The sequence below is a fragment of the Danaus plexippus genome (genome assembly GCF_018135715.1).
Source record: "Danaus plexippus chromosome 3 unlocalized genomic scaffold, MEX_DaPlex mxdp_25, whole genome shotgun sequence".
Classification (NCBI taxonomy): Eukaryota; Metazoa; Arthropoda; class Insecta; order Lepidoptera; family Nymphalidae; genus Danaus; species Danaus plexippus.
The window spans coordinates 662,238-674,345 of record NW_026869844.1 but is presented as its reverse complement, the minus strand read 5'-3'; the positions used below and the strand labels follow the sequence as shown (position 1 = coordinate 674,345).

At 31.1% G+C, this 12,108-nt stretch overlaps 1 protein-coding gene across 1 annotated transcript in view; it reads left to right on the top strand.

The window, feature by feature from the left end:
* LOC116771236 (heparan-sulfate 6-O-sulfotransferase 2) overlaps window positions 1-12,108 on the top strand; it is a 55,428-nt gene that overhangs the window by 31,665 nt on the left and 11,655 nt on the right. The gene's annotated exons all lie outside the window — the stretch shown is intronic.

The window sequence follows — 12,108 nt, the reverse complement described above, 5'->3', positions numbered from 1 at the left end:
CGATGATACAGAGGCCGTCTGTGCATCCTTTGAACCGGCGAAACTTATTTCATACAACTTTCATTATAAATTTTCGAGATTTATTCCGGATCGGTCGAGACGGATTGAAGTTTTAGGAAAATTTGAATATACGTAAATGATAAATGGCGGTATTTCCGTTGGAACTTCATATTTTCTGAGTGATTTATTTTGAGGATTGATTTTTTAATACTAAAAGATTTATTAAATTTATGATTATTTTTTTGACTGTTTAAAATTAAATTTGATATGAAGTTAGTTAGGATCTCAACGGATGCTGTATATATATTATTCTGACGCCAAACCAAGTTATTTAAAACGTTAATTAATTATAATTTTACCGGTCTAGAGCTTAGATCGTCTCTATAGATATGGTTAAGTTAAATTTTAACTGTCTTGAAACTTAACGAGCCCATTATCTTATATCTTGATTAAACTTTTAATACGTCGACGTAGTTCTTTAATCGATACAGTTCTAGTGATAAGATGCGTAGAAGAGACTGGGATGGTTTAAAATTTTAATTTTATAATCATTAAATAATTTAAGTAAGTAAACATTTGATAGCTGTGACAATATATTTGTCAATTAACCGATCGTTATTCGATTTTCAGTGAAGATTTTATTTTAATATTACATTTGGCTCGTAAAAGATACGCGGGCGTTTTGTACGGTTGTGAAAAATTATATATTTATTCTAGTTTCTATGAAAATAAAAAGAAATAAACCTTTCATTTTTCTACCACTATAGTGATAAAAAAATAGTTATTGGCTGTCTGTCGTTTTCTTGTAATATTTTTGAAATTCTACAAAATGTGAATGCATAAAATTCTTAATTTTATATATTTGTAATCATTTAAATTTCCATATTTTTATTGTTACACACATACATACATATACCCATGCACATATGTATAATAGAAGTTCTCTACATATATAAAATATAACTTAATGAATTTGTAAAACCTTATAGAATGATATACATACATTCTGTTGAAGTTTATTTAACGCTATAAAGAGTACGTATTTACAACAAAGCAGCTTAAGTATATGCAACTAAGCATATTTCCCGCATGCACGCGATATTAGCTTCTTGCATTAATTAACAAAGGAATTACATGTTATACGAATGTTATAATATATGATGCATTTATTATAAAAAATAAATTAGATACTTTTTTTAAAAATGGAACGTATGTACATACATAAAAAATTTACGTCAATTCGTTATCACCATTTACGTATGTATACGTAAAAAGATAATCAATTGAACGTAAAAGCAACCGTAAAAGCGTATCGTTACATACCGTGATAGCACTTTCCTTGATTACGTTACCTTAGCACGAGTTTTGATCGTCAAACTGAACCACGACGTTTTAATAGTTTAAATTACAAATATACGTTCGATTGTATGCTATTTATAAATGATATACTCGAAACTTCTGGTACCATGGTCGACGATAGTAATTTGTAGTAAGTGTATTGATATTATTATAATTTTCAACAAAGTTAATAATGAGAAGAGGTTACTTGCTTCAATCGTGTATTTTTTGTGAAATTGATAATACGATTTTTATGATATTTTTTTTAGAAAGGGAATATCTCAAGGTGGTCATAATAGATGTGTAAGGGAGATGCGTAATGGGGGCCATAAGGAAACTAGGAATTGATGGTGATGTAGAAATAGAGGGGAACCTCAGAAAATTCTAGTTAATCGTGGAAAATCCTGTCATAATACTAAATGCTGTCTACGGTTTCTCACTTAATTTTTGTTCTCTTATTTTAAACTATCTTCAAATCAAATTAAGTCAAAATCAGTCCAGTACTTTTTGAGTGTCGCTTACTATTGATTAAACTGTTTTGATAAGTGTCTTTTTCTTTAAATTAAAGCTCGTCTGTATGCGGGGTAAATGTTTCTTTTCGTGTAGTAAGATTTAGTTCTATATCTCAATCTTTTTAAGATGATCCATAAAGTCCTTGATATTAGTTATTGCTTCGTTATATTTTAACTAAATCAAGATCGAGTTTAATGTAACAATAAGTTACGACGATCATCAATAGCAATGACGATAATTGTAAAGCATTTGTTTTTTACGTCTGAAACAAAAATTTTACAAAAACGAATTCCATAGAAATGAAAACAATGCGTACATATTGGCTATCGGGGATTCAATACATCTGATTGAACACATTAATTGATACGCATCTGTGATACATCAGAATATCGTAACGATAATATCGGCAGCGATTTGTTCATTAAAATCAGTGCTCTTGTATAAAACGTTTCGGAGATTATCTTATTTGTAATTCGCTTTACGTTTATCGTAACAATATAAGTTTTTTATTCTATTTTTATTTTTTATTTTATTTATATACATTTATATATTTTATTTATATAATTAGTATTACTATGTTTTTGGGATATCACAGAATTAATAACTTTTCTAACACTAAGTTAACGGATTTATGAAGTTTTATTTTATTCCTTTTACTTTATTCGAAATGGTCATGGATTTTTTTAGTTGAAAATTTCATATATATACATATATGTAAATATACAACTGTCCAGATATAGGTATATCATATAATTATAAGTGTGCTGATTAAAGGATGAAACAAATACTAAATGTCGTTAAAAGAAATGACAAGTCTTACGAAAAACTTCAGATGATAAATTATTTAACACAACCGTCCACAAATGTAATAAAAAATGTGTCGTCGCTGACGTTTTTGACACCTGGACCTTTAGGATAAGTAATCGTTGAAACTAAAAACCGACAGTTTATAAGAAGATTCATCGGATGTACAATTAAATACGACCATCTTTGGATGGATGCAAAACGTGGAAACTGTACGTGTAGAGTGCAGGGTGAGTACCAGTACTAAGGTTACAGGTATCGCGAATATCCACATGTGGTTTGTATGATGGCGTGTTCAAAATACGCACCGCAAATACATCATTCGCTATTTTCGGCAGCGACAGGTATTCGTTAGCATTTAACAGAACAAAGGCATCTTAATGTAAACGTTTTCGTCCTTTTTTCATTCTGACCCTTCTTTTTCTTATTCACCATCATCGTTAACTAATTACACCACAGGGAGTTGATTTAATTTCATTTATGGAGATATTTTTACATTGACAAGATACTAAGAATTATAAGAAAGTAGTTTTCATTTAAATCATTACAAAATAATTAATTTAATCAACTTTTTATATCCTTATATACGAAATAAAATGGACGCAGATGTAGTTGAAGTTATTTCACCTGTTCTATAATTTAGGCAAGCGAAATAATTTATAGCTGTCACCAAGGAAACTAGACTCAAATTAATATTTATTAGAGATGAAAAGGATATTCGGTTACTATCCGGTATTCGGCCTTCTTTTCACTATCTGGCCGGATAGTAATTCAGTATCCGGCCCGATACCGGATAGTAAAATAAAAAGAATTCTTCTTTTTACGTGAGGCAAATCATACTACAAATTATTTATATTCAATTCTCAAAATTGACAAGTGGAAAATTCTGCTGAATGAATACCAAGTTTCCCGCATTTGTTTGTAGCAGACGACTACGCTTGGCCTCTTATACCATACCCGCTTCTGAACAGCCTTTAGCTGTAAAAGCTACTGCCAGATGCTGAAAGATAAAATTTAGCAAAACCTTGATAACTGACCACCAAATATGATCGTTAGTCCGCAAAGTCTTTAAGAAAAAATCACGTTCTTTAAGAAAATTTCCGAAAAGGCCGGATATCAAGCGCCCCGGCTTCACAGCTTGCCGAATATTCGGTATCCGGCCAAACCACTATCCGCTGCCTCTCTAATATAGCAAATTATTATGCAAAATTAAATACTGTATTTTATTTTAATCAGAATTCTATTAGTGAATATAAATATACGACCCAGAACAACGTACACACTCAGTGTGATATTTTGAAATAAACATTTTTAAAAATCACTGAAGATGTTACTACTGCACTATTTGTTACGTTACAACCGACGTTGCTGAGATAAAATTCGTTTTCAAACATTTCCAGCACATAATTCATTATAAATAGTCTAACAAAGGAGAATAATCCGAGCGGTTGAATCGCTTTATGTGACATTAAAATAAAAAGCCAGCGGAGTCACAGAGTAACTGCACATAGTAATAAATTAAAAATAACAAAAGCTCATAAAAATTCGCGTGTCTCATAGCCGGTAGTAATAGCAGTAGTATAGCACGGAGTTAACCAGTGTGTTTAAGTGCCGTACCTCTATTAGAATGCTAATTTTGTAACACGTTACCTTTGTTACACAATCTCTTTGTATTCATTTACTTTATCGAATTGAATCTCATCTGCTAACAATATAATGTGTTAGTTTAGTTAAAATAATATTGCGTACGAGAGTATACTTGTTTGTTACGATTAATAAGGCGGATTTTTAAAATATGTTTGCTTGATAGGCAATGGAAAAAAAGGCATTGGAATAATACGTTTCGTTAGTATACATTTAATTGATTTTTTTAAATTAGTTACACTTAAACATACAAGATATATGAACGAATGATAAAGCATGATGTTGGTGAAAATGGCATTATATAAAAATTTAGCTTTCAACACTTCATATCACGTCAATAGAAATAAATTACTCTGTGATCCGTCAAGGATATTCCCCTGATCCGGCGCCTGCAGACGCAACTCCCCCGGATAATCCAGATAATAAACTCTTATACTATTTAACCGGGTTTGCTGAAATTCGCCGTTATATAAGATTATTGTTTACTACGGTTTTGTATCGAAATATAAATTAGGAAGCAGTCTTATTCTATCATTATATTGTTCGCGTACAACTCAAGATATATGTAATTTATATGTTTGCCAACAGATTTTTCATTCCAGCGACATCGGTTTACTTTACGAGAGAAACAAAGCAATGGTGAAATTTTTGTTTCAAAATTGTTTTGTTTTGTATGAAAATTCTTTGTTCCGTTTTAGAATTGAGTATGTACTACGGAGTTGATTTTGAGAAATTGATCATATATATATGTAAGCATGTTTTATTCATTGACACGTCTCAATGCTTACAGAACACGCGTTCGAACTTTGTTTATAAAATTGTAAAATTATTAGGAAGTGCACTCACAACACTAACACTGATACATATTTGTATTGGCACGTGTTCGGTTGGTTGTATTATTAATGTTGAGGAGATAAAAGCGCGGTTTTATCTAACTTTGTAATAAATGTCTGGTTACTAATATTTTCGGATATACTACGAATTTTTTATTATTGTAAACTACATACTCCCAACGTTTCGGTGATTTTGCAGCAAGCGTGACCACGAGCAGACGAAAAAGTTCCGAAAGTATTAGGTTTTTTTAAATGAATACTAGCGAAAGCCTTAGTTATGATTATTGTGTTGCTTATTTTTATGAAAATCTTTCTTTACGTTTTTTATTTTTTTATTTTCACCTATTACAAAAACACAACTATAATTTATAAAATTATAAGTACACTCACCCATTCAAACAATTTTATCAGGTTTAAATTTATTATATTTTAATTGAATTGTAACATAAAATCACATACGTACTTAAACTGTAAATCTTAAACATATTAAGTGAATGCTAATTAAGTTAATAACACGTGTTATTTATGAGGGGTTTATACTTGTGTGTCTGTAGACGTATTTCCTGTATGACTGCTATTATACGGTTGTTTGTTACCATAGTATTGACCGGAATGCAGCTCGTCAACTACACTCATTAACAAATGCTACACCATTGTGTATACTATTGTTTGAAAAAAAAAAAACGAATTCAAAAACTACCATTACACCTCCTAACCTTGCTATTTTTCAGTCTAACTTTTAAATTCGAAAAAGTTTTTTCCTTCGTGTAGTATGCCGTTTCAATGCCAATGTTAATATTGTGAAATTTATTTTGCGTTTTGTGAAGAAATATTTAAGTAAATAATAATAGTATGAGAACGATTAAGTTTAATCAGATAAAATAAAATTAAAAGATTGGTCGATTCACTATTATACGAAATTAAATCGTAAAAATATCTTTCCTGTGTTATGAAGCTCGTAACTTATCATCTGTATTATTGCTTACACATTGAAATATATGACAAAAGTATGTATTTGTACGTTCCCGTACTATATATAGTTTTGAGATAGAAAAATTATGAACACTAACTCTTAATGGACTTTCCCGATAGGTTGGATAGCTTTCCGAAGTTGTGCCACGGAAATCTCTAGAGGGTTTGTAGAGAAATTCGTTACGGCAAAAAACATCCGAGCAAACTGCAATCTACTGAATGATTTGAATCTTTCTATTTGAGAGGAAAAAAACTAGTTGTTTGTGAATAACTGTTTATTTTTAGTTTACTGGTACAAAAATAATGTTCGTCGCATATAATTACGACCATTTGTAGTTACGAAACGAAAAAATAACTTAGTTCATTTTGAACTAAAACAAGCTTTAGTCTGTTTTATTCTAGATCAAGATCGTAAAAATGAAATACAGGTCTAAACTATTCCATGATAATGCAATTTTTAAATGCTATTAGTATTCTAGGGAACTATATTTTTTGGGCGCAGAACAAATTTACATTCTCTTATGAAACTTTTTATACAAATGAGCAAATATTAATCAAGGTCTTTGCACAGCCTCGTCCCCATTAATATGGGAAGTATCAAAGTTTGGACCGATAAAGACCCAGTGCGATGAAGCTTTTGCCGTTCAAGTTTCTGTATCGCGTCCCATTTCTGCATTCTACATTATGCAAGGACTGAAAGTAACACATTTATGCCTCCATGGAATAAAATAAAGTTTGCTTTTGCATGGGGGAACAAAAACTCTTTTGTGCCATGCGACGGCTTATTCCAACGTATACTTTTCAGGAAGCAAACGTCGTTTGTCATTGTCGCCCGTCAATCTGACACTGGCTGCTGGTAGATTTGACGAGATAATTTTATCTCCTAATCTAACGTCTCCCGGATCGGATGATAAATCTTTTTGCTAATGGCTATCCATCTTTATTGACTGATAAAATGTGAGATTAATTAGATACAACCATTTAACCTTGAGATAGGAAGGTTGGAGATTTATTGATAGTTTCTTTTAGTGGTCACTTAAGAATATAAGCATCACAAGGAATTATTTTAACTATATCTTTCTTTTTCTCTCTCAAATTTTAATACGCCGTTTTACTTTATTTATGTACCTTCTCCATTGTCTGATAGGAAAATTTTGTCCAAAAAATCCACTTACACATTACTCTTTGCGACAAAGTATAGACGACTAGCATTATTTTTCCAATAACATGAAGATGACTTATGAAAGGACATTGTTTTCGGGATTTACACAAAAGACAGTATGTTATTTTTATTTATGACACAAGATTAAAATTCAGATTTACTTCAATTTTGAGGGTCATTGATTTTTGAAATTTTTGTTATAATATATTCAGTTCAAACCAGTCTACCTTGAATATGGTCTGCCAGCTTAGTGTAACATCGTAAAAATAAATGTAGCTTTGATATGCGACTAACTAGAACCGGTCCTTTAAGAGTACAATCACGTCTAATTGAATATTATCTTAATAGAAAACTTGATCAACCATTAATAATAGATTGTGTCGTATCAAGTTATCTAATTATATTGTGTGCCATACAAAAGTTTACGTGTTTATTAATAACAATATATAGGGCAGTCCGGTTGTATTTTCATTTTAGTTAGCTTAAGATTGACATCTGAAAACCTATATCTTCTGGAAAAGATAATCCCATGTCACAAATATTAGTTTCGACGTAAGAAAAATATCTTATTTCATTGTAAATACAAATCTTAAATAAATATTTTTCTTGAAGTCTTTTTTAATATAAAAATGTTGATTAAATTTATAAAAAAATATCTAAATAGTGAAGAAAGTTTATAACGTAATTTCTTAGCTAATTAGTTTTTAATAAAACTTAAATTACATTATTGATGTATATTAATTAACAATTTATATTATGCGGGTAGTTTAATATTTGTGAACACATGCTCCGCAACATCTTGCCAATTAAATATTAATAATTTAGTTTCCCCCTCTTCGATTATTGCTTTATATATTGAGCAACAGTATTTAATAAGTAATTAATTATGTCAAATTAGGACGGCGGCGTTTGAGACGTTTGTAATGAGAACAGCTTCAAATTGAATACTTTTCGTTAAATTTGCGTTTTTCGCAAGTAAAGAGTCGGTATGTCGTTTTGTGTTGTATGCAAAAATTCCGTCCCTCGGTGAGCGAAATTTGGCGAGAGACTAATAAACTAATTAATTCTTTTGTGTTGGTATCTTTTCATAGCAGCAATTGTTTTGAAGATATGGAATGAATTCTGTTGAAAGAACGATTTCTTGATTTCACAAATTTTTGCGTGGTTTGATCGAACATGACGTCATTTATAAATGTTATCGACAAAGCCGGTACAACTGTATAAGCCTGAAACCGATGAAAATTAAGCCGTTGGTGGTTAAAATCTTCTTAACAACTGAAGTCTGAATAAAGGAGATTTACTTTATATTTTTTAGTGTCTGAAAACGAAAAAGAGAAGTACAATTTTTATCCTGTATCACTATTTTGTATTGTTTTGTAATTTCGCTACATGATACCTCGTTGTGAGTTAGAACAGCTATCGCATCAGTAAATGGAGTGTCCGTGAACGAACCGCAGGGAGAAGATATCGATATCGATGGCTTTGTGCCAGCCGTCGAATGTTATCGACATTTGCAGCCAGACACTAGCATGCTGTTTGTCGATGTGTAATGCACTAGCCACTAGTGTATCGCGTAAGCTGTGTATTTTGATTGGATAACGTTCGCATCTTATGGAGACGAAAGGAAAACTATCGTATAGGGGTTTTAACCCACTATTTATAATGTTAAACTATCTTTACAATATATAGTAATTTTATTTTACTTTTCCCAAAATATAAAGTATCGCCTTTAAACAGTTAATGTGTACTAAATCGAAATATTTTAAGATTATAATGTTTCTATGTTATATTTCATCATATTGCGGATATGTGAGTTGCATAATTATGAAACATATGTATTTCCTTGTACATATTCCCACCCCGTACGTGTCTTGTAAATTTTTAAACGTCATGACTTTACAGAAAAAGCTAGTGAACATATTTTAAGCTAGATATCCACAGTGGCGTTCTGCCAAACAGCTCGAATGTCCTCCGCGGAATCCTTAACATGTAACACAAGACTTACCACCAAATACACTGTGATATTTGCCAACAGGCCCCCAACACCGAAACAGGCTTAGATTAAACCTGGCGATAACGGTCACTTGCAATCTGCTTACTGTCTGCCTACGTTTTTCGTAGTTAATTAATATACACTAAAAATACAAGGCAATTTTTTTTTAACAAAAATCTCATTGTTGTCACTACGACTTTGTCTATTTTGATAAGAATTCACCACGAATTTTACGGACGTTCGAACGTTATATGTTTTTTTTTTGCTGACGCATTGAACTACGCTCGACTGACGTGTTTCCGTGTTAAACATGGGAGCATTTTATATAATGTATTTATTAGTATCAATACGCAGTTCCTTGGGGGTTGAGCCGTATGAAAGCTTTTGTAGAGAAAATGTAAGCGTGACAGAATAATATAAAACTATAGATACAATAAATTTTATTCCTCTTACAATTTAAATTTTTTATTCGTATTGAACAGAAATAAAATTGTACGAGTTAAAAAATAAAAGCGTATAATTAATTGGATGGCAAAATTTGTATATATTTTTATAATTCTGGAAACATTTCTTTTCGCAGATCATTTGGTATACTTATGTTAATGCTGTTCGGTACTGATGATGGATATAAAAATAAAATATTTCACGCTGAGTACATCCAACTTTGGCGGTTTGCCAGAGCTTGAAAAACAAATGTTTTACAAATATTTGTCCCGTGTGCAAATTTGCATGGCTCTTAACTTGGAAAATTTTATCTATAATTTTTCAATTTCCCTACTTATTGCGTTTGTTTGACACGTATTAATTTTCTATTTTTATATTTTTATTGTTAGATCTATAGGCGCATACATGATTAGGATACTTCTCGGCGTCGTTTAAAATTTGTCATAGGTTTTCAATTTGTTTGGCAGACGATCTATAAATTTGAAGAGTGAAGTTAACGAGCATGTGTCATTTGCCCGGAAACTTATGGCGTGTTGCCAGGCGGGTTGTCGTACGTTTTCAATGTTCAATGACAAATATCATTTCATCTCAATAACCGCAACAGCTCTGTAACACACACCTAAAACTCCCCTCCCGGTGACGCCATTAGGGCTAACAGCTACAGTCAGATCGAAACAAAACCTAAAACTCAGATCGAAACTTTCACTTGATTTCCCGATTCACAAATTTTTCATATTTATTTCTTTATTTAATCACTATAAGTTCCTTTGAGACACACATGTGATATAAAATCACGGATATCATTTCCATATACAGTAAGGATTTCTATGACGAAGGAGGGATTATTTATTTTATTTTGTTCATATTAAGTTTCTCGTTATGAATGTACTCAACATATTTGTATGTCTCAAATAACGGTGACGTGGAACAGTTGTTTATTGACACACATGGTTTTAAGTTAATATCATACAAGCCGTGGTTACATCCTTCAGGCTGTTTAATTTATACTCTATTTCCGCTGGATTGTATAAATACGACTGAAATTTCATCGGCTGGAGAGCTTTTATAGTCTTTAATAGAGATTTTATCATTAGAATGAATTGCTTCTCCGAATATAAATCGATTTAGAGGACTGAAAAGATATAATTTATTTTCAGTTGTTTTAATTTTTGATAAGAATTGCGTAGTTATCGTTCGAGGAGGAATTCTGTTCGTTACACATACAGTGAAGTTTGTCTGTGTATTTGTGTACTATTCAAAGGCGGTTAATTGCTCTATTATGGTAAATGGATTGTGGGAATATTCTGTACGTGTAACAGAAGCAATGATATTATTAATACGTAATAAAAATGTTCATTGATTGTCTTTATAGTTTTTATAAATTTAAAACAAAGGATTCCAGTTGTGTTTTTTTTTGTAGTAATCTTTTTGATATTAATGATTTTGTATTGCTTTAAATTCTTATACTTCTTTCATTTAATACAACACGAGGGTCAGGTTTTAGTGTTACTCTGTAAAATATTTCTTTATTTGTTGATGGTCTACGTAATTTGTATTGGTATAGAAAAATAATTATATGGCAGTAGTAGGTCTCATAAAACCGAACAACATATAATCCTTAAGTGGGCTAAAATATCGTCTATTAGTATAAATTTGATTAAGGAATCTTTAAAGTTGTATCAAAGAGATTGTTGGATTGTTGCGTAATTTTCTTATGATATTGCGAACTTGATCAAACACGATTAAATCTGTCCGCCCACGCCTCGCCGTCTGAAGGCGAACGAGGAAATCTTGCTAGCGTGTCATATACATAACTGGTTTTTTGTTTTCGCTAAATGTTTCAATAAATCATTGTTAGTGTTTAAATTACAAAAGTACATACTATTTAACTATATGGGCAGAGGACATGAAAGAGCCTGTGATCACGGTTGCTGTAAAGTCATCGAAACGTCGGGAAACTGTAAACTTAAATAATAAAACCGCATAATGTATCCGAATAATATTGATTAAAATTTATCCAAAAAAAAAAAAAAAAAAATACTCTGTATTCGTCTTAGTATTTGTTTTACCTGTTGATATATTTATAAAACACTACGAAGCGTAACTTAAATATCGAGTTAGCGTAGAGCCAATCATTTCGAAAGTTACAACTCAACTGTTAAAGTGTTTAAGTTTTAAGATTCTGGATTCGGAGTTAACTTCGCTAATCTCGTCGGGGGCTATTTATTAATTACTCGATATTAATTGCCATAAAATATTTTCATTTCAATAGTTTAAAATTTATTCGATGTGAAAATAATCAAGAATTTATATTGTAAATAAATTTGAATCATTTAATTTGTTAACGACTTAAACACGCAAAGTTACGTAATAGTTTTTGTTTAAATCTAGTTGGTATGAGGGTA